Source organism: Apium graveolens, chromosome 9 (genome assembly GCF_009905375.1).
Source record: "Apium graveolens cultivar Ventura chromosome 9, ASM990537v1, whole genome shotgun sequence".
Taxonomy (NCBI): domain Eukaryota; kingdom Viridiplantae; phylum Streptophyta; class Magnoliopsida; order Apiales; family Apiaceae; genus Apium; species Apium graveolens.
The window spans coordinates 42,324,452-42,348,155 of record NC_133655.1 but is presented as its reverse complement, the minus strand read 5'-3'; the positions used below and the strand labels follow the sequence as shown (position 1 = coordinate 42,348,155).

The following is a 23,704-nucleotide window of genomic DNA, read 5'->3' as shown; positions in this document are numbered from 1 at the left end:
TTTATTTATGAAATAAATAATTAATTGGAAAATTTAATAATTGATTAAATGAGATTTAATTGATTATAAATTAATTAAGAAAAGTTCTTAATATTATTAATTAAGGATTTAATTTTTGGAAATTAAATCAAGAGAGAGAATTATTTCTAAAGTGTTTAGAAAAAGGATTAATAATTAAAAGGGGTTTTAATTATTAATGAGAATAATAAATGGGATAATAATAATAATATTTATGGGAAAATTTCAGCTGAAAATTTTGCCTATAAATATACTATTATAAACCCTATTTTCATTCTAACCCAAAAACCCCAATTATTAGAAAAACCTAATTCTCTCCACCTCCTCCTCCTCCTTAACGTCGTTTTCTTGGTGGATACCGGTGGAGTGCTTCACGTTTGAGGAGCAGCTGCTAAGGATCTCCGATCGTTGCTTTTGGATCGCATATTAAAGGTTAGTAATCGATCCCTATGTTTTTACCACGATTTATATGCTTTTATTTGGATTTTATATGTGTAAAAGTGTTTTGCCATGCCTCCGCTGCGATTAAAATCCAACACATATAAATAAAGAAAAGGAGATGAATTAAACAAGAAGGAAAAAGAGGAGAAATCTGGAAAACCAAAAGCACACAAGACGACTAAGAAGAAGAAGATTTAGTTCTATATCGTTCTTTTGTATTCTTCTAATTAGGGTTTATTTCAGATTTGTTTTATAAACCTTAGTACTTTTATATTCTCTTGTAGTATTCAGAACCTTTTTACTATCATGTTTTCATTGGAACCAATGATGATGAGACGTTAGATTATGAACTAATCGTTATCGTGGGATTCTAGCGGATTTATTTATGGAGTTTGTAGTTGATTGCTTAAGTTTTCAGTGTGTGATGAATTATTGATTTCCTAGTATGGTTTTGCTTAATCTTCTTGGATGCGTAGCTAACATCTAAGTTGTTTGTTAATCTCTATTGAATGCGAAAGTGGATATAGGGGTTTAGAACTTGACATGCTAGCATAGGTTTATGGAAGTTTTAACATGCATGATTCATAGTGTAATTTTAACCATCTTACGCTTCCCTATGTGATCTCAATAGATAACTTACTCTTACACTGTTATGTTTTCAAATCTTATTAACATATAGGGTCTAAGCATAATTGGTCTATGCCCAGCTTCTATCTAATATTTGGATGCTGGGTAGTAGGGTACACGTATATTGAAAGATGGTGTGTACTAATTTCGTGTTGTCTGATTAGTTATCATAACCTTCATATACTATGATAAAAGGCATAAACTCTGAATGAAGTATTTAATGAAATTAGAATCCCATATTTTATTTTTTATAAGTAACTTGACTTTTAATCTCATATTTAATTCATTCTAACATAATTACTTTAAATAATCAAACTCAAATTAATATTTGTCTTAACAGTGAATAATAATCACACATTGTTGCATAAGTGCACATTATGAATTAAACCAATATCTGTGGGAACGAACTATACTTAATCTTATACTACTTGTGACCGCATACGCTTGCGTGTTTTTGTGCGAACAAGTTTTTGGCGCCGCTGCCGAGGATCAGTGTTAAATTTAGTTTATGTGCTTGTCATCGGTGGTCGTTAAAGTTCACTGACTCGGATTATTTCTCTTACAAATTTTACTTTGCTTGTGTGTTTCAGGTATTCGAGCGAGTGTGTATGTGAACACATTCTCAATCTCGTAAGCACAAACTAGAAGAAGTAGAAACATAAGTGATCATTATAATAGGAGAGAACCAACAGCAGAAACGAAAGTATTGAAGGATTATTCTCAACCGAAAATCAATGACATTTAGTCTAGCATTGTCAGACCCGCTATTGCAACTAATACCTTTGAAATGAAGCCTGGCATGATTCAAATGGTACAGAATTCAGTCCAGTTTGGGGGTGCTCCAACGGAAGATCCCAATATGCACATTAGGGATTTCATCGAGATTTGTGACACCTTCAAGTTTAACGGTGTTTCGAAAGATGCTGTGAAACTGAGGCTTTTCCTATTCTCACTGAGGGATAAAGCTAAGAGCTGGTTGTACTCTCTACCACCAGGTTCTATTGCGACATGGGAGGATCTTGCTCAGAAATTTCTTACTAAATTCTTCCCTATGGCAAAAACAGCTGCAATCAGGAATGCTCTTACTCAATTTGCACAACAATCGGGAGAATCTTTATGTGAAGCTTGGGAGCGCTACAGGGAGATGCTTAGAAAATGTCCTCATCATGGAATGCCTGATTGGATGGTAATCAATTGTTTCCATAACAGGTTGGGAGCACAGTCGACACCTATGTTAGATGAAGCATCAGGTGGAGTCTTATGGGCCAGGAGGTATGAGGAAGCTTATGAGCTAATTGAAATGATTGTTGCTAATATCAAAACCCAACTCAGAGACTGCCACAAGGCCAGGTAGCAGGTATTCTGGAGGTGGATACAGCCACGGCTATAGCTGATCAGCTAAAGGTGTTGACTGTGAAAGTGGATTCTCTGGCTAAATATGGAGTTCATCAGATAGCAAGTGTTTGTGAGCTTTGTGCAGGTACACATGCGACGGATCAATGTGCTATATCTAGTGAGTTAGCACAGTTTGTGATCAATTTTTAGAGATCACAACAACCAGTTCCTGCCACTCATCATCCTAACAACTGGAACTATCCTAATTTCAGCTGGAGCAATAATCAAAGTGGTAGGCAACATCCACAACAAACTTATCAGTAGTTTGGAGCCAAACCATTCAACCCTCCTGGTTTTCAACAATAATATGCACCAAGACAACAATTTCAGCCAACGGTAATACAACAACAATCTCATGGAAGTGCTGGTCAATCTGCTAATGAAAAATATGAATTTGAGGAATTGAGGCTAATGTGTAAATGCCAAACGGTTTCGATCAAAACTTTGGAGAATCAAATAGGACAAATTGCTAACGCGCTGCTGAATCGACCACAAGGAACTCTTCCTAGTGATACGAAAGAGAACCCAGGCAAGAGGGAAGTCAAAGAACAGTTAAAAGCAATCACTTTGAGGTCTGGAAAGGTCGCTAACCATCAAAAATTAGAATCTAAATATTTTCGGCAGAAGCCAAGCGCACCCGCGCTCCATACAATCGCGTCTGCGCCTGCCCCTGTACCAGAAATTGTAAATTTTGATGGTGCAGCTGCTCAGAAGGATGGAGAAGTGGAAATGAAGAAAAATTCTGTTGACCATACTATTTTTGACCAGAATACAGGAGACAAACAAGTGTATCTGCCTCCTCCATATCCTAAAAGACAATAAAAGTAGAAATTGACAAGCAATTTGCCAAGTTTCTGGAGGTTTTCAAGAAATTGCATATTAACATACCTTTTGCGGAAGCTCTAGAGCAGATGCCGAGCTATGCTAAGTTCATGAAAGGTATTCTATCTCGAAAGTTGAAGCTTGAGGAGTTAGAAACTGTTTCTCTAATGGAAGAATACAGTGCGGTGTTGTAACAGAAACTGCCTCCTAATTAAAGATCCGGGAAGCTTCACGATACCATGCACCATTGGCGAGTTATCTTTAGACAAGTGTTTGTGTGACTTGGGAGCTAACATCAATCTGATGCCATTGTTTGTCTTCAGGAAACTTGGTCTTCCTGATCCAAAACCTACAAACATGTCCTTACAACTGGTTGATCGGTCCATCACTTATCCGCGAGGTATAGTGGAGGATGTCTTAGTTAAGGTGGATAAACTCATCTTCCTTGCTGATTTTGTCATCCTAGACTTTGAGGAGGATAAGAAGATTCCTATTATCTTGGGAAGACCATTCTTAGCTACAGGCCACACGTTGATCGATGTGCAAAAGGGAGAACTTACAATGAAGGTTCAGGATCAGGATGTCACTTTTAATTTCTTTAATGCAATGAAATTCCCCACAGATGAAGAGGAGTGTTATAAAGTGGAGCTGGTAAACTCTATAGTGAATTCAGAGCTTGATCAATTGCTAAGGTCAGATACCTTAGAGAGAGCCTTAACAGGGGAATATGATAGTGAAGACGAAGAAGGGGTAGAGCAACTTTAGTTTTTGAATGCATCTCCATGGAAGAGGAAGTTGGATTTGCCATTCGAGTCTCTTAGATTAGTAGAGCTGAAAAATTCTCAGGAGCATCTTAAACCATCTATTGAAGAAGCTCCCACACTTGAGCTAAAACCACTTCCTAATCACTTGAGGTATGCCTTTTTAGATGATGCATCTACTTTACATATTATTATTGCATCTGACCTTTCAGGTAGAGATGAAGACAAGCTCTTGCAAATTTTGAGAGAGTTTAAATCAGCAATCGGGTGGACTATAGCAGATATCAAGAGAATCAGCCCTTCCTATTGTATGCATAAAATTCTGCTTGAGGAAGGAAGTAAACCTACCGTTGAACATAAGAGAAGACTCAATCCTATCATGAAAGAGGTGGTGAAGAAAGAAATTCTTAAATGGCTGGACGCAGAGATCATTTATCCTATTTCAGACAGTTCATGGGTGAGCCCGGTGCAGTGTGTGCCCAAGAAAGAAGGCATTACAGTTGTGGCTAATGAGAAGAATGAGCTCATCCCTACTCAGAGAGTCACAGGGTGGAGAGTATGCATGGATTATTAGAAGCTGAATAAAGACACCAGGAACGATCATTTTCTTCTTCTATTCATCGATCAAATGCTTGACAGGTTGGCTGGTCATGAGTATTATTGCCTTCTGGATGGGTACTGAAGCTATAATCAGATTTACATTGCCCCGGAAGATCAGGAGAAGACCACTTTTACTTGTCCTTTTAGCATTTTCTGTAATATCTGGGATAACGTGTAATTATTTTTGCTAATAAATGTATATTCTGTATTTATTCTATATTTATTATATGAAGTATTTGTTAAGTGGTATATGTGTTTGGATATTTAGATATGATATAATTTGAGTATTTTAATTTTTATATGTCCAAAATAAAGTATAGATATTTGTCATATCTTTATAATAATTTATATGTTGTTTTATGATTTTATAAAAGATTTATTGATTTAATAAATTATTTTTTCGAGTAATTAAAAACTATTTTGTACAATTGAGAACCAACCGACTTCAACCGTTCTTACATTTTTACAACCTAAAACTCTTCCGAAAACTTTTTCTAACCTAATTACAATATTCCGAGCATTTTCCATGTTTTGACTTTTTCGATCCGGCATACGGTTTTCCTCGTGTGGGTCCTGTTACAATATTTTCGATACAAAATTCATTTCGGTAAATCGATAAAACCCGTATTTTCGAAAAACGGGATCTTTTTATTAAACTAATATATTATCATCTCATAATACGTGTACCCAAAGCGCTGAGACCAAGACCGCAATTGCAAAATGTACAAATTGGATAATTATCCTAAAACCGGTACCGTTTTGGATCTGTTTTCACAAATAAACGTACTATTTTATATCCATTATGATCCAACGGGGTACCAATATTCCATAAATATAAATAGCCCTTACCGTATTTTATTTTGTACATAAAATCATTTGCAAACAGTTAAATATATAATTTTACAGAGAAAAACCATAATTTCATAATAGTTTCTGAGAATAAAACCTCAATTTTAAGGTGTTAAATATATGATTGCATGTTGTAGAGCTTTTCTTTCTGATGATTTTGGTATATTATATGACTGATTTGGAGTTCAATAACATGTTCAAAATTGAGTTTAATTTTCGAATTTTAAAATTAGTGTTTGTAACCCGTATGAATGTTTTCAATTGAATTTGGGATTTTTTGCCCTGAGGGTTATTAGTTGTTTTTGATGATTGCATCGTGTTCCTGGTAGAATTTGCAATCGATTCATGTATAGCTTTACAACAGACGATTCCTGAATTGTTTAAATTGAAGAAAATGAAACTCGCCGGAGACACCGAGTTTCTTGCTTATTTTCCGGCTAATTCTGTGAATGATTGTATGTTTTGATTGCACGTACATATTCCTGGGAACTAGTAGTTTAATTCTGGAGAGTTTGGGGCCCTGAGGTGGCCGGAATCGTGTTCTCCGGCCAACCTCAGGCGAATCGACGGCGACCCTGCAAAAGTTGTAATTTGGTCCCTGTATTATTGAAAGAGAAACAGTTTAGTCCTTGAGGTTTCAGAAAGTTGCAATTTAGGATTTTTGTTTAAAAATTATTTTAAAATCATATTTTCTATTTATTTTAATTACAAAAATTCGTTTTTAATTATTAGAAATTCTAAAAATTATTATTTTAATTCCAAAAATTATTTTTAATTCAAAAATAAATCTGAATTAATTAGTTAATTAATTTTAGTTAATAATTAATTAGTTAATTGGTCAATTAATTTGAAAATTAATTAATTAATTGATTTAATTAATTATTAATTAATTTTAATTAATTATTTCATTAGATTCAATTATTTATTTTGATTTAAAAATTCTGAAAATAGTTTCAAGCTTTAAAATATTATTTTTAATTGTTTTTAAGGCTCGATAATTATTATAAAATGATTTTAAAGCCAGATTCGGGCAATCGAACCCTGTTTATTGTTTTAAAATGATTCAACGATCCGTTTTTAATTCTGAAAAATGTTTAAAAATTCCTATTAAATATCCGAAAAATCATTTTAACATCAAATCTTCTTTGAAAAAGTATTTGCATCGAATATCTTATGTGCTATGTGCTATATGTGATCTAATTGATGTGTTAAATGCGTATATAAGCATTGTTTGACTGTTTTAATTGTAACTTTCAATCCGTAAATCTGATTGATCAAATATCTTACACGCTATGTGCTATATGTGATCTAAATGATGTGTTATATGCGTATATGTGCATTGTTTGACTATTTTAATTGTAACTTTCAATCCGTAAATCGGATTTGGGTAAAACGAAGCGTAGATAGAAGTTTATACCGAATAGATTCAAGTGAGATAAGTATTGATAGATACTTGTGATATCTGAGCAGAAGAAGTGAGGCATAGGAAAGGGAAGCAAATAGTTGGTGAATAAGAGATAGTGACTGAAAGCCACTGAAGTGTTAGCGAGTAAAGACAAGGCAAGTGTTCTAAACCTTCTCAAGATGTATTACGAATAATTGATAGTTCTGTTTTATAATGCAAGTGCTTTGAAGCACTGAACCCTAAACCTTGATTTCAATTATTGATCTTTGAGCCACAAGCCTTATTCTTTATAAACCATTGATTGTTAATTATCCAGATACAACCCACAGATATACGATACTACTCCACAAATACATACAAACTAAATACCAATCACTGAACCTAAATTGTTTAACACTCAAACCTTTATACCTTATACATTAGAAGACTAGCCCAAAGAACCACGAGACTTTGATTCTTTTGTTATCCAATTCTTATACCGGCTGATAGCCAATCTTTATATTTGTTATGTTATTCCCTTGTGAAGATTGCGAACCATCTTATGCTTGAAACTCAATATTGTTTATCATTCTTTTTATTGCTTTACATTATTTATTTTATTATTATTATAGAATTGGATTGTTTTATAAACATTTGGACCAGATTCGAGGCCAAACCAGATTGGTAGTCGAGTTAGGCCAATGTGTGCCTTAGATCCAGTAATTAGAGCAGAGTTGTGTGCCTTGCTCGGGGTTAGTGCGTGACTGATCAACAGCCTAACCTTGGTTTTCAAAATGAAAACCTAATATCCAATTCTAAATCATTGCTTATCCATAAACATGATACCTTAATTCATTTCACTTAATCATTGTTTAATCTTAGTATTTTTAATGTGACGTGCTGAGCTAGTTAGCTCATTTGTGCGATTCTGTTTATGTTCTTTTCCAGTTAAGAAGGAACCTATTGGTAGCGAGGATCCCCATTCAAGTGTGCGGGCTAGGATTCCAGGTTGAGCGAGATAAACAAGCTGAAGACTTTGTGATAGTTTAAGTTTGAGAAGTTGTAAAAATGTTTAATATTCGGTTGTAAGTTTGAATAGTTGGGATTTGGATGTTTGTAATATAAGTGTGTATGTGTGGCTTATGTGCATACTTTAACCTGTTGCGATCCGTGGATGTTGGTAAGTAGGGTCACTGCATATTATTACCTTTATTATTATTATTATATGCAGGTTTATATATATGGTGTGTGTGTTGTGGACCCTAAACTTCTGACCCGGGTTTGGAGGGCGCCACAAGTGTGGTATTAGAGCTATAGGTTATAAGTCACTGCCACAAGCCTAGGTTGTCAGGAATGGGTTGAGGGTTAGAATTAGAAGTAAGGAATAGAAATATAGAAAGTCGAGAGGTTGAGTGCGACTATATAATAGGTGTTAGTATGATTCGCGTTGTGGTTCAGGATTCTTATCTTGTGATACGATTTTCAGATAGCAGCGATGGCAGTTTCCTTTATTCCAGTACCAGCTGATCATTCTGAGCCTTCAATTGGAGGACCATCATCTGATCCACGTCCTATTCTTCCACCGTTGTTGGCTATACTACCTCCTATTATGACAGAGGTTGTACCACTACGAGCTATTCCACCTCCTGGTATGAGGCCACCTATCCGAGGACCCCCACCTGCTGATTCGGATTCTACTGGTCATTCAGTTGCGGGTTCACCATTTCAGTCTACTCCACATGATGTTTTTTATTTCCGATATGAGGCTCTTCTTTTGGAGTGTGAGGCCATGTTGGCATAGATTCGAGAGCTGCAGTATATAGTGATGACTATAGATGTTGACAGGAGTGTGAGGGAGCTTTGGGAGGAGATTCATGTGAGACGGAGGGTTCTTGAGGGTAGACTGCATGGAGCTACATGTGAGTATGTAGGCCCTGATGCTCTTTTGGGATGGGCCAGAGAGGTGATGGATGATCTTGCGAGGCTTGGTGGACCAGAGTTTCCTTGGAGCTAGAGACAGAGATGCTGAGACAGAGATGTCGAGACAGAGATGCTGAGTCAGAGTTTTTGTGGTTGCTTTTATTATGTACATTAGTGTGTAGTGTGTATTAGTATACTTTTGGCTTGTATTTATAGACTAGATCTGCTGAGTAGTGTATAGGCCTGTTATACCCTTTTTGCTTTTACTTTTGAAGCGTTTCAAGCTTGTACTACCAGAACTTTGATTTATATATATCAGTACCTTTTTTTTTCCAGCATTGTTATTTACATTACTGCACCTGCTTTATCTTACCTTATTTATTGCACCAGTTATAACTCTTGTGATACCATGTACCCTATCCCCTTAAATGTTTATATTCTGTAAAGAATCATGCAATTTACTTAGTTCAACTGTTACAAATGTTTTCAAAAAGAGATATTTTTGTTTTACAAAAACTTTTCATAAAAAGGATTTGATTTAAAGGCTAAATAAGTTGTTTAGTTTTTTTATAGAAAATGCCTCCCAGAAGAAATACTCGTTCTACCAACCAAAATGAAGAAACCAACAACAACAACCAAGACAACAACAATCAGAATGCAAATCCAGGCCCTATAGACCCAACAATATCCCATATTCTTCAGATCTTGGCCCAACAAACCGTCCACTTGACTCAATAACAATAAAGATAGACCAACCCTCAGGTAACTTTTAAGACTTTTCAGGAGGTGAATCCACCAGAATTCAAGGGTTCTTTAGATCTAATTGAAGTGAGTGTTTGGTTAAAGGAAATAGAGAAGTCATTTGCTTTGGTTAAAGTGAAAGAGGAATCAAAGGTTGAGTTTACCAATTATTATTTGAAGAATGAAGCCACCTACTGGTGGGAAACTGTGAAGATATTGGAAGGTAAAGATGCTATTACTTGGGAGAGATTCAGGGAGTTGTTTCTAGAGAAGTTGTTTCCCTAGTTTGTTCGTGATCAAATGGAATTGAAGTTCTTAGAGTAAAAGCAAAGGAATATATCGGTTGCTGATTATGAAAGTAAGTTTGAAGAATTGTCAAGGTTGGTACCGTCGTATGTGGATACTGATAGGAAGAAAGCTAAGAGATTTCAGCAAGGGTTAAAATCATGGATCATAGGGAAGGTAGCCATATTTGAATAGGATACCTATGCATGAGTTGTATAGAAGGCCATGATTGCAGAAACGGAGAGTGAGATGTCACAGAAGGAGAAGGAGAATATGAAAAGAAAGTTTGAAGGAACTGAATGACAGTCACAAGCAGGGAAGTTTACAAATTTCAATAAGAAGAAGGGCAAGTTTCAGCCACTGCGAAATTTTAATTTCAAGAAGCAAAATACAGGCGATGGAGGTCAAGACAACCGTCCAGCCACTGTGAACCAGCCAAATCAGTTAAGGCTAACTTTTCCAAATTGTCAGGTATGTGGAAAGAAACATGGAGGAGTTTATAATAAGTTGAATGTAGTTTGTTACAAGTGTAATCAGAAAGGGCACTATTCAAGGGAGTGCCGTAAACAGCAGCTAGAGAGACAGTGAACAAATACCAGCCTACTCGGTGGCGCCCTCCAAACCCGGGTCAGAAGTTTGGGGTCCACAACACATACGCAATATATAAAACTATATAAGAAATATTATTTGTAATGACCCTACTTTACATAACCACGGATCGCAACAGGTTAAAGTATGAAAACAAGCCACAACCTTAACTTTTATTACAACATATCAAATCCCAAATAATTTAACTTTCATCTGATAATAAAATTATTCTTAAAATCTTACTATCTCTCTACTGTATGAAGCTCCTTGCTAGCTCGGTTCGGTGTTCATTTTCGGAAAAATGCATATACTCGTCATTTTACAAAATTAGGGTTATTACTTTTGGCAAAACAGTTCACCACATCATATAATCAAATTTCGTATAAAATACACAGACATATATATATAGTCACTCGACGTCCCGATAATCATCGGATACGTTCCCGTATTTACGTAGTTTGATTTTTCGAAAATCGGGCAGTATCTCCTTTGTTTATCGGACTACCCGTCGAGACATCAGTCGACGTCAATTAAATAACAACAATCCAATTCACAATAACCACAATCCTAACCATCAGTTCAACTCAACAATCAATCCAATCACAATTCGTCAACTAAATTACATATTCGACTTTAATGTAAAAATCAAATTCTCGTTTCAAGGATAATTTCATAAATTAATTAATTTATTTTAAAATATTAGGACTCAGAATTATATCATCACCGTCCATTATCGGCTCGCCGGGGCTCATCGCCGATGGCGGTAAAATTTGCGGGTACCCGATTCATTTGGGTTTCCAACGCTAAATTCTACCGATTAAAATTCCGAATAATTACGACTTCATAATTCAAATAATCATCACAATATTCATTCGAATTTTCCAAAATAATTCGAATATGTAATATGATAATAATTGAATTAATTTTAACCAAAATACCACAATAAAAAAGAATCAGGAATCACAGGACCATCACCATACGCGCACATGCGCATATAACAGTACATCACACAATCGGAAACAGGAGGGACATGGCCGGAAAATAACAAAATCCAGGCGGCACAGCTAGATAACAAGGAATACAGGGGACAACCACACACACATCAACACTCTCAAACACGCACTGCACAATCGCACATAATCAAGCAACCCCGTCACCGTCACCTCACCGGAGAGCTGGTTGCAACAGTAGGTCGGAGAAGAAGGCGGCAACCCACTTACCAGAGCACAATGAACTGCTGAACAGGTATAGAACGGGAAGAAAGTAGAGAAAAACAAGGGAGAGAGAGAGATTTATTATGAGAGATTAGCGAGAGAGATGAAAGAACAGGAGGGAGAGATAAGATAGGAGAGAGAGACTGATGTTCTGTGTGTTTGGTTTGTTTGTGTTTTGTTTTTTTTAATAACAGCAATACACAATAGCAAATAAAATGTTGCCACATTTCTATCAAATGACTGAAATTCTGACACGTAGCAAAATAGGATAAATATCAGTTCCCTCTAGTCTAATTATGTCCCGCGTTTCTAATTTAACGACCTGGGTTGCACTTAAAACAAATTCATAAAATCACGAAAGTCATTTTAAAATGTTAGAAATATCCCGAAGTAAATAAAAACGTAAATTTCGTAATTTTAAAATAATTTCTAAAACGCACTTTATATCCGCTTTTAACAAATAGACGAAACAACTTGTGGGTAAAATTAATCCCGAAAATTTCCAAAATAATTTAAAAATTCTCATAATATTCCAAAATTAAATAAATATAAGTTTCATAAATTTTGAAGAATTTTAGAATTAAATATGGATTTTACAAATAAAAGTAATCAGAAAATCATTTAAAGATAAATAATTAGTAAAATATTGATTTCTCAATTTTATAAAATCCTAAAAATAATTAATGTAATTATAAAATCATAAAAACAATTTTAGAGACACTCTAAGTATTTACGCAAATAAATTTGCACCAAATTCACTTTTGAAAATGACCATAATCCAATGCGACTCCATAATTAATCACACGAACAATCCGGTACATTATAATTCACACATCAATAATCAAACACATAGCGGTCAAATCCAATACATATATTTTATTTATTTAATAATTTCCATAATTACATAATTAAATTATTCAAAAATACACGAGTCGTTATATCCTTCCCCCCTTAAAAAGATTATGTCCTCAGAATCTGGTCTAACTAAACAAGTGAGGATATTTATCAAGCATATCTGACTCTAGTTTTCAAGTAGAGTCTTCTACTTGAGGATTCAAACGTACTTACTATAGATATACACTCATTTTCAATGACTTGCCTTTAACGATCAAGAATTTAGATCGATCACTATACGCAAACAACTTGGACCAGAGCCCATTGGCTCCTGATAAATCAGTTGGTTTGAATCAGACACTTATCGCTTTAACATTGACACGCAGAACACACTAGATGTACACACTGTTGTGACGGTCACATCAACTCATGGGCATCTTTACGTGTTTCTATCAACACCTCGAATGGTTCACTAATTTTAGGACTTAACCTGTCCCTTTTTACTCAAACTTATCCAGTCTCTTTCAGGAAGAAACTTGTGCTAACACTACTGGTCCTATTTCTATACTCATACTCTCTCTAGATACGATTTCGCCTTCTTTCTTAGTCTACTCCGAGCTGCTTCAATCAGTATTACTACGCTCTTGGTGTGCTGAATTAACTTAGAATTTGACAACTTCCTTCTCCCACTCTATCTCAATAAAAATGGGGACCTACACTTGTGTTCACGTGAAACTTGGTAAACTAGCATTCCAAAGCTGACATTGATGACAACTGATCATCCCAGTTTTCCTTAAAACTCAACTTCTCCATATATCTAGTTTTTCCTGAATCGCTTCCTCACTTTAATTATCCGTTTAAGGATGATAGGCGGTGCTTATTTTCAATTTTAGGTTTCAAACATTTAAACATCTCATATTCGTTTATTAACTCCTCGATGGTCTTAATTACATCCAATCCTTTCTTTCTGCATAAGGCACCTGTTACCATATGGCTTCGTTTAGGTAGTTTTAATGGATTAATCAAATCTTTTGTTAACCTCGGTTAAAATTTCATACTTGAAAATTCATCATATAGTTGCTTTCCTTCTAATCTTTTAGAGGAAAATCCTTGGGCGTTCCACACAAACTTTCTTATTCTTTGAATAGCTGAGGATACTATCAATAAATACAATTCGCTTATCCAAGTTCTCCTTATACACCATATTCCTTAATTCCTTATAGACAACTGATACACCTGTTATTTCACATAATACCACCAGAGCTTGCAATGCTCATAACTCATTTTATTCGTAATCTCTGATATGTTCTCAGGTCGGAATTTAAGTTAATCCCCGAAACATAACACACTTTTTAGATTAGGTCTCATAAGTAATCAATTCTTTATAAGGGTTACTTATTCTTATTTCTTGTTCTGTTAAACTCTCAATAAACAGTACACAATCTTATAATTTTATCCCTTTTCTCCAACAACATTACTGGTACACTTTTACGATTCGCTTCTTGTAAAACCACTCCTTGGTCTGCCTTGTCCATTAGGCCCCCCGATACTTTGCCTTAATTCTTAGACATGCCAACACTTTCTAATCCATTTTGAAATTTCCTTCTTAAACCTGGTTATCACTATTTTTCTTTAAATTTCCGTATATTTTGACATTTCTTGAATAAATTAAATACTTTATACTATGAATTCCCTGTAGGATCTCATTTCTTCATTCTTTTACTTGTAGTATCCAAGTGCTGGAAGAAAACCTGAGAATATCGTGATCGTTCTTCTGTGTACATCAATTTCCTCTTACTAACTGCTAACGTCGTGATCCATTATCTACTCTTGACATCTCCTTATCCTTCCCTTAACAATTTCGACTGAAAGGTCATACTATCCATCCTTATTTCTTTGATTATATATCTGACTTCCAACTCCAACTTCTGAAATTCCATAGGTAATTCCTTTCGGTGTAATCTCCATGTTTATTTTCTCCTTTTTGCTTATCGCCTGCCACTACATTTGCTTTTCCTTGTGAGTACATACTTCAAACTCTTATGGTCTGTATAGATCTTATACCTTCCTCCATACATATCATGTTTCCCAATCTTTCAAAACAAATATTATTACTGTTAGTCTCAATTATGAGTAGGATACTTCTTCTCATAAGATTTTGGTTGTCTGGGTGCATATACAATAACTTTATTGTGCTGCATCAACACACATCCTGCTCCGTTATGAGAAGTATCACTATAAACTACCAAATCTCCTTAATACTTTCAAAATGATAAAGCAGGTGCTGTAACTATTCTATCATTTAACTGCGTAAAACTTTCTTCACCCTTCTCCATTTCATATAAACTTCTTGCTTTTCCTGGTTAACTTCGTCCAAGATGTTGTAACTTTCAAGAAACCTTGCATAAATTTTCGATAGTAACCGGCCCATGATAAAACTTCTTACTTTTTGTTGGTTTTTCTGGTCTCTTTTCATTCATAATAACTTTAATTTCTGCTAAATCTTTTTTGATCTTCTCCACATTGACTATTTATGCTAAGAACTTTATTTCATACAACTTTTTTCTTCTCCAACTTCCCAATTATCGTTAAATGCTTTGCATGGTCCTCCGTTGACTTTGAGTATCACAACTACAGCTTATCCAGTTATTCCTTAAAGATTCTATTCATCAAGTTCAAATATTACTGGTATATTGATTAATCCAAAATGGCAATACGAGAACAATACTTAGTTCCGAAAATTATCTTTGATATATCCATAGGTTTATTCTTCAATTGGTGAAATACCAAGTCTTAAATTAATCTTATAAAAGTATTTTGCTTCCTTCGTTTGATCAAACAAATCATTAAATCGAGGTAACATATACTTGCTTTTGATAGTAAACTTGTTGAACTTTCGCTAGTTGACGCATAATCTCCCACTTCCATCTTTCTTATTAATACTTAGTATCGATGCACCTTATGGGGTACACTAGGTTTAATCGCTCCTTCTTCTAACATCTCTTGCATCTGCTTTGCTAACTTCCTCATTTTAACTGGTGCTATTTTGTGTAAGGCCTTGGTCACTAGCTTCGTTTCAGGTGCTAAGTCAATCGCGAGCTTCATTTCTCTATCTGGAGGAAATGTTGATAACTCATTTGGAAACATATCTTGAAACTCTTTAATTGCTATAAAATCTTCAAATTTTGTTTGCTTCTGACTTTTATTTATCTCATGACCACCATTATGCTCACATCTTGATCACCGTAATCATCGCTAACAAATTCTTTACTCTCCTTCTTCCTTTATATCTCATCATATTCTCATTTGACATCTTCAGGACTATCTTTTCATCCCGACGGTTTGTCTGAGTATCATTCTTAAAGAGTTAATCCATTCTTTAGAATATTATCAAATCCTCACATCTTATTGTCATAAATATCACTTTCACCATTGGTACTCATTTACTTAACAAATACATGTTCTTGAATTTGCTAGTCCTTTAATCATAACCTTATTAGTTCAACGAGGTACATCATCTTATTAACAATACCTTGGGGAATAAACAATCAAGTTGCTTCCACATCTTCCAATACTTTAATGTATAAGGTATTCACAATAGTCATCCATGTCATCACGTCCGTATTCTGATTAACATATTTCACAGGAAAGTCGCAATTTCTCATTCTCAGAGACGTATTCCTCATTGGAGTAGATTCCCTTGACTCTTAGTGCATCCCTGACTGGGCTAGTGATTTTCAATTCCCGTCATATGCCCTTGTTTGCTTTCCATACGTGAGAGGTAGATGGAACTTTGCCCGCTTGGTCCATAATACGTTGATTTTTGTTGGAAAAATTCTTGCAAAGAACGACAGTACAATAAAACAACTAGAAGGATTCACAATTCAACAAAATTAGAGTTGAAAAGAAATAAAAATCAAGGATTTGAATATGAACGAGACAACCACATTGGTACTTAAGATGGCCAGTCTTTCATACCATATGGCATACAACACATGATTAGGTGGCGTCCCACCCGACTCTTCGTCATTCTGACAAAGTGTCTCACTATAACACTGTTTGTCCCAATCAGAAAGCAAAACTTGAGGGAAACAATTAAATTTAAAAGGAATGCAATATCCTCATTTTCGATGTCACAGCAAAGAGTTTATTTAAGAAAAGAAGTTCATACTTGTTTAAGAATAAAAAAGGAATATACGCTGTAATATTGAAAACAAGAACAATACCATTGGTCACCATCCACATTCCATCTGTATTCATCATTCGAGCTTGTTCGATCATAATGACGTTCTTACCAGATAACCTCGAGTGTCCTCCTCTTTAACTTGGAATAATCATGAATTATTCAACATAGTGATCCTTTTGTTAATAATCTTCTTCTTTTGGAAAGATCTGGAAATCTTCTCAATCTCCTTCGAACACGCCCATGCTCTTTTTAAATCAATGAATTCTTTAAACTCTAATGGTCTCTGCAACTGGATAAATAATTACTCTGTACGCGGATTCTGCTATTATCCTTGTCAAACAACATTTACACCTTACCGTTAGGAATAATCAACTTCTTCATAATCGCGGATTACTTCATTCTCTAAATTAACAATACTGGGTCTAAAATAAGTGTCCTTCCAGGTAATCCGGGTCTTTTAACGAACAAGAAACTCTAGTAGTAACTTGACAACCAATGTTTAAAACTTATTTTATTCAAAAAAAGCGTTTGGAAATTTTGTAAGGGAAAAACTTTTTTTTTTCGAAAACTTATTTAAAAATTTTGAAAATTACAAATTTGGTTGTCCTTACTATATGAGTTGGTTGTTGTCCTTCTTTCCTATAACAAGGTACCCTATTAAAGAAACAATCACATAAAAGTCCGTTCACTTCAATCTACCTTTTCTCTTTCATCGTGTCCATTTACCTTCCTTAATCGACGAAACTTCAATTATCGTTGCATATTATCTTATTCGTAGCTTCACATCAAGGCTTCCATACTGGTAATACTCCCGTTATCAACTTTGCAATCGTTAAGTGGAACAGACTATCCAATAGTCAACAAGTCTATTTCATAGAACCAAAATTTGCTCATATCACATCACATCACTACTTTACATATCGCATTTATCACAGCACCATCATTTAATTCTATAAATATTCCAGATTTATACTTTTCTCTCTAACCTTTTCAAAATTCATCTAATCCATCCCACAACTAATCACGGGTGGCCTATTTACTAGTAGCTCCATTTAATCTGGTAACAGCTATCCTTCGAGACACGTGAATCTTCTTTCTAAACTCCTTCTCACTTTTACTTATATCTCATGTACTTACCATTTACTGTAGCTATCGAGTCCATCCTCGTAAATACTATTGTTTCATAAGATAGGTTTTAAACTGAAGGTATAGAACATGGTGTAGGGTAAACTGAAGAGATACACTCACAGCCGAATGTCCAATAGAACAAGAATAAATAAATGGAAGTTCTTAAAGAGGTAGTCTTGTATCAAGAGGTGGTAGAATAATGTAGAATAGCTTGAAGACGTGCAACTGCCATAACAGAAAGTACCATTAATACTGATGGAGGAATAAGGTGCAAACCAAATCTGAAATATAATGACGATCCTCGAACGGAAAGCTACAAACGATCAGATAATACAGAGAAATCAGGATCTTCCATTGCCGTTGTCTGGAAATCACGTCGCTAGCTAAGAATCCCGAATCACAATACGAACCATACCGGAGACCTACTATACAATCGCACTCAACCTCACGATGACTTACCTTCCTACTTCCTATTCCTAATCCTAACCCTCTACCCAATCCCGACAATCTAGGCTTGTTTCAGTGACTTATAACCTGTAGCTCTGATACCAACCTGTGGCGCCCTCCAAACCCGGGTCAGAAGTTTGGGGTCCACAACACATACACAATATATAAAACTATATAAGAAATATTATTTGCAATGACCCTGCTTTACATAACCACGGATCGTAACAGGTTAAAGTATGAAAACAAGCCACAACCTTAACTTTTATTACAACGTATCAAATCCCAACTAATTTAACTTTCATCTGATAATAAAATTATTCTTATAATCTTACTATCTCTCTACTGTATGAAGCTCCTTGCTAGCTCGATCCAATTCAAACTGGAACCTTAGCCGCACTTTGGACTGAGGAACTTTACTATCATCCATATCCTTTTCAACTGTAAAAAGTTTAAAAGGAATCGCAAGGGTGAGCTAACTAGCTCAGCAAGTCATAACAGTGATAACTAAGGTTAAACAATGTTCAAACGGAATGCCTCAGAATAATCAAGTTTATTGTTAAAAAATCATTAGAATTGGATATTCATTTTAAGTTTTAAAACCAAGGTTAGGCTGCTGATCAGTCACGCACTAACCCCGAGCAAGCACACAACACTGCTCTAATTACTGGATCCAAGGCACACATTGGCCTAACTTGACCATTGGTATGGTCTGACGACGAATCTGGTCCATATATATAAAAACTATCCAATGCTAAAGCAATTCAATATGATAAACAATATAAATCGATAAAACAAGATCATAATCAATGATGGTTAAACACTTGAATAAAACGTAGGGAAATTCATGGATATCACAAGGGTATATCAGGGTATGTATAAGAAACGGTTTTTAGTCTGTAAAAGGATCAGGTATTAGACAAATAATGATTTTTCAAGGTATAGTTCTTTGATGTTATAAAGAATGGTTGGAGTATAAAAGTTTATGCGTTTTCAAACAATTTTATTCCAGTATTTGGTGTTTGGTAGTTATACATTTGGGGAGTAGTATCATATTTGTGTTATTTGGTATCTGAGGATCAACAAAGGATGGTTTACAAAGAATAAGGCTTACGGCTCAAGATCAAGAAAAATCAGGGTTCAAGGGTAAATAGTTTAGAGCACTTGCAATATAAAACAGGAGTTGTTTTGAATAATAGCGACATATTATGAAACAGTTCGAAAATATTTGCGATATATCTTGAAGAAAAGTTCAGAAGTACTTGCCTTACAGGGCTTTACAACTATTACTGATCAATTCTGAGTCGATTCTGTCGCTCAGGCTTTAACGTCCAACCACTAGATCCCATTGGGTTCGACTTTAACACTCAGGTTTTTCCGTTGAAACTTTACTGAGCTCGTCGACTCTAACAATCTACCCATATGATATCAAATCCCGACTCGTAATTATTTGTATTATAATAACACACGCAATAATTAGAGTTCATGTTCTCAAAAATCGGTTCGGTGTTCATTTTCGGAAAAATGCATATACTCGTCATTTTACAAAATTAGGGTTATTACTTTTGGCATAACAGTTCACCACATCATAAAATCAAATTTCGTATAAAATACACAGACATATATATATAGTCACTCGACGTCCCGATAATCATCGGATACGTTCCCGTATTTATGTAGTTTAATTTCCCGAAAATCAGGCAGCATCTCCTTTGTTTATCGGACTACCCGTCGAGACATCAGTCGACGTCAATTCAATAACAACAATCCAATTCACAATAACCACAATCCCAACAACCAGTTCAACTCAACAATCAATCCAATCACAATTCGTCAACTAAATTACGTATTCGACTTTAATGTAAAAATCAAATTCTCGTTTCAAGGATAATTTCATGAATTAATTAATTTATTTTAAAATATTAGGACTCAGAATTATATCATCACCGTCCACCGTCAGCTCGTCGGGGCTCATCACCGATGGCGGTAAAATTTGCGGGTACCCGATTCATTTGGGTTTCCAACGCTAAATTCTACCAATTAAAATTATGAATAATTACGACTTCATAATTCAAATAATCATCACAATATTTATTCGAATTTTCCAAAATAATTCGAATATATAATATGATAATAATCGAATTAATTTTAACCAAAATACCACAATAAAAAAGAATCAGGAATCACAGGACCATCACCACACGCGCACACGCGCATATAACAGTACATCACACAATCGGAAACAGGAGGGACACGGCCGGAAAATAACAAAATCCAGGCGGCACAACTAGATAACAGGGAATACATGGGACAACCACACACACATCAACACTCTCAAACACGCACTACACAATCGCACATAATCAAGCAACCCCATCACCGTCACCTCACCGGAGAGCCGGTGGCAACAGTAGGCCAGAGAAGAAGGCGGCAATCCGCTTAGCAGAGTACAACGAACTGCTGAACATGTATAATGGTAAAATTAATCCCAAAAATTTCCAAAATAATTTAAAAATTCTCATAATATTCCAAAATTAAATAAATATAAGTTTCATAATTTTTGAAGAATTTTAGAATTAAATATGGATTTTACAAATAAAAGTACTTAGATAATCATTTAAAGATAAATAATTAGTAAAATATTGATTTCTCAATTTTATAAAATCCTAAAAATAATTAATGTAATTATAAAATCATAAAAACAATTTTAGAGACACTCCAAGTATTTACGCAAATAAATTTGCACCAAATTCACTTTTGAAAATGACCATAATCCAATGCGACTCCATAATTAATCACACGAACAATCCGGTACATTATAATTCACACATCAATAATTAAATAACACATAGCGGTCAAAACCAATAAACCTATTTTATTTATTTAATAATTTCCATAATTACATAATTAAATTATTCAAAAATACACGAGTCGTTATATACTCGGAATCCAGCAATCAAGGTTCCAACAATTGGATTTACATGTTTTGAGTACGAAAAGCCATGACATATAGCAAGGGATTGTAAGACACCCGCCCCAGTCATTAATGCACTGAGAATCATGGGATCCATCCCAGTAGTGAATGAGACTCCAAGGGCGAGAGTTTTTGACATATCTGTGAAGGATGCTATCTGGGATACTGATGTCGTGGCAGGTATGCTTAATGTGAATTCTGTGTGTACCAAAGTGTTTATAGATTCGGGAGCAACTCGATTGTTTATTTCTCAAGATTTTGTTAATAAGTTAAATTGTCCGGCTGAATGTTTAAATGAAATAATGACTGTGGAATTGGCAAATCAAGAACGTGTATATGTTAATCAAGTTTGTGTGAACTGTGAGATTGAGATTTCTGATAATAACTTTTGTGTGGATTTGATACCATTTAAGTTAGGAGAGTTTGACGTTATTCTAGGAATGGATTGGTTATCTAAGCACGAGGCTCAGATAGATTATCGTAATAAGAAGGTAATTTTGAAAACGCCAGGCGAGAAAATAGTAACGTTTAAAGGTCAGAAGCAAGCTAAGAAGTTCATAATGATGATTCAATCTAAAAAGTTGCTACGACAAGGATGCGAGCATTTCATTGCATATGTAATTGATAGAAGTCAGGAGCCAGCAAAACTTGAAAATATTCTAGTAGTCAATGAGTTCTCAGACGTGTTTCCCAATTAGTTACCAGGACTTCCTTTAGATAGAGAAATTGAGTTTGCAATCGACTTAGCATCTGGAACGTAACCAGTATTCAAGGCCCCGTATAGAATGGCGCCTGTCAAAATGAAAGAGTTAGCAAAGAAATTGCAGGAATTGTTAGAAAAAGGAGTAATTAGACCCAGTGTATCCCCATTAGGTGCACCGGTATTATTTGTTAAGAATAAAGACGGAAGCATGAGATTATGCATCAATTATCGAGAGCTCAACAAGCTTACAATCAAGAATAAGTATATGTTACCTCGAATTGATGATTTGTTTGACCAGTTGAAGGGAGCCAAGTACATCTCCAAGATTGATCTAAGATCGGGATATCACCAATTGAAGATTAATCCAGATATCGAAGACAGCTTTCAGAACAAGGTACGGACATTATGAATTCTTAGTGATGTCTTTTGGATTAAGTAATGCCCCGACAGCATTTATGGATTTGATGACAGAATTTTTAAAGAATATTTGGACAAGTTTGTCATTGTATTTATAGATGATATTTTGATTTACTCAAAGACATAAGAAGACCATGCAGAGCATTTGAGGATATCTTTGGAAATTTTAAGGAAGGAAAAGTTATATGCTAAATTTTCGAAGTGTGATTTTTGGCTACAAGAAGTTAAGTTCTTAGGACACATAGTCAGTAATGAAGGGATCAAAGTGGACCCGACAAAGATTGAAGCTATTACAAATTGGGAAAGGCCAAAAACACCAGCAGAAGTGAGAAGTTTCTTGGGATTAACGGGATATTATCGCCGATTTGTTCAAGATTTCTCAAAGATTGCGACGCCTTTGACAAAGCTTACCCGGAAGAATAAAAAGTTTATATATAATGACAAGTGTGAAGAAATTTTTCAAGAATTGAAGAGGAGACTGATCACAACACCTATTTTGTCACTTTCAGATGATCAAAGGAATTTAGTAATCTATAGTGATGTTTCTCATAAGGGACTAGCTTGTGTTTTTATGCAGCACGACAAGTTTATTACATATGCATCAAGACAACTGAAACCTCATGAGCAGAAGTATCCTACTCATGACTTGGAGCTAGCGGCCGTAGTATTCGCTTTGAAGATTTGGAGACATTATCTATATGGAGAAAAATGTGAGATTTATACGGATCATAAAATTTTAAAGTACATATTCACGCAAACGGAACTTAATATGAGACAGAGAAGATGGTTGAAGTTGATCAAGGACTACGATAATAAGATTAATTATCACCCAGGTAAAGCAAATGTTGTGGCAGACGCGTTAGGTCGAAAAGAGAAGTTGAATGTGTTAACAGTACCCGAGGAGTTTGTTAGGAATATGTTGTGTACTTGATGATAAGCTAAACAAAACACCTTAGTAGATTTAACTTAGTGAATTTTGTAGCAACCGACGGATGATCAATTATAGTCCCGATGGATGATTCAATATAGTCCTGACGGATGACTAATCGATATCCACCGGGTGAGTAGGTAATGTAACAATAAGTACTGTAGCACATTTCCGCAAACAACTTTGTTTAGATTCCGTAGTAGCTTATGAATTATATAGACTGCTAGTAGATGTGCAGAATAGGTTGATTAAATGTAAATATAAGATGTCTTGTAATTCTACACAAATGAAATGGAGTCAAATGATAAATGGCTACCCGAAGGATGATCAACAAAGTTACCCGAAGGATGATCAACAAAGCCACCCGACGGATGATCAACAAGGCTACTCGACGGATAACAAGCATGTACCCGATGGATGATCAATTCAAATATCTGTTGACAGT

The 23,704-nt window shown here is 35.0% G+C and overlaps 1 non-coding gene across 1 annotated transcript; it reads right to left on the bottom strand.

Moving 5' to 3' along the window:
- Positions 1-2,152: 2,152 nt before the first annotated feature.
- On the bottom strand, positions 2,153-2,259 carry LOC141688279 (small nucleolar RNA R71). The gene has a single exon (XR_012561732.1). It is a non-coding gene; the product is annotated as a small nucleolar RNA R71 (small nucleolar RNA).
- Between the last annotated feature and the right edge of the window lie 21,445 nt (positions 2,260-23,704).